Source organism: Sturnira hondurensis, unplaced genomic scaffold, assembly GCF_014824575.4.
Source record: "Sturnira hondurensis isolate 20B ecotype Veracruz unplaced genomic scaffold, ASM1482457v3 Scaffold0015793, whole genome shotgun sequence".
Taxonomy (NCBI): domain Eukaryota; kingdom Metazoa; phylum Chordata; class Mammalia; order Chiroptera; family Phyllostomidae; genus Sturnira; species Sturnira hondurensis.
In genome coordinates this window covers 2,433,029-2,433,653 of record NW_028088424.1, presented here as the reverse complement: position 1 = coordinate 2,433,653, position 625 = coordinate 2,433,029, and positions in this window count along the sequence as shown.

Below are 625 nucleotides of genomic sequence, written 5' to 3'. Positions count from 1 at the left end.
GAAGATAGAATCGGGCTGACAGTAAAGGGTGGAGGCCTACATTACCTGATGTCAAGTCTCATTGTAGAGCTACAGTCATTAAGACACTTTCACTCCCAGCCACCCCCACACTCCCATGTACACCTAACTCCACCAGGACTATTCCCCCTCCAGGAATAGCTTTTCATGTCAACCACCTTCAGCAGAGGGCATGTGCAGTCTTGAACAAAAAAATCAACTGATTTTCTCAATGTTTGATTTAAAAAATCAGAGCAAAAGCCAATAGCTTTGAAAACCAAAGCTTTGATTTGCAAGAGTGAAGCTTTGATTGGAAAAAGAGGGGAGTATTTTTCTCTTTGTTTAAATTGATACAGAGTTTTCACCCAGCAAAATGTATACATTTATAATTTTTAGGAATTTGTAAACCTATGTAACCACCACTGCATTTAACATGGAGAACATTTCTTTCACTCCCCTGCGCCTCTTTCTAGTCAAGACTCTGTCCATCCCTTACAAGAAGAGGCAAGCACTCTTCCAATTTTCATTTATCACAATGGTATAGTTTGTATGTTCTAGAACTTCATATATATGTGGAATTATACTTTTGTGTCTGGCTACTTCCATTCAACATAGTGTCTTTGGGTTT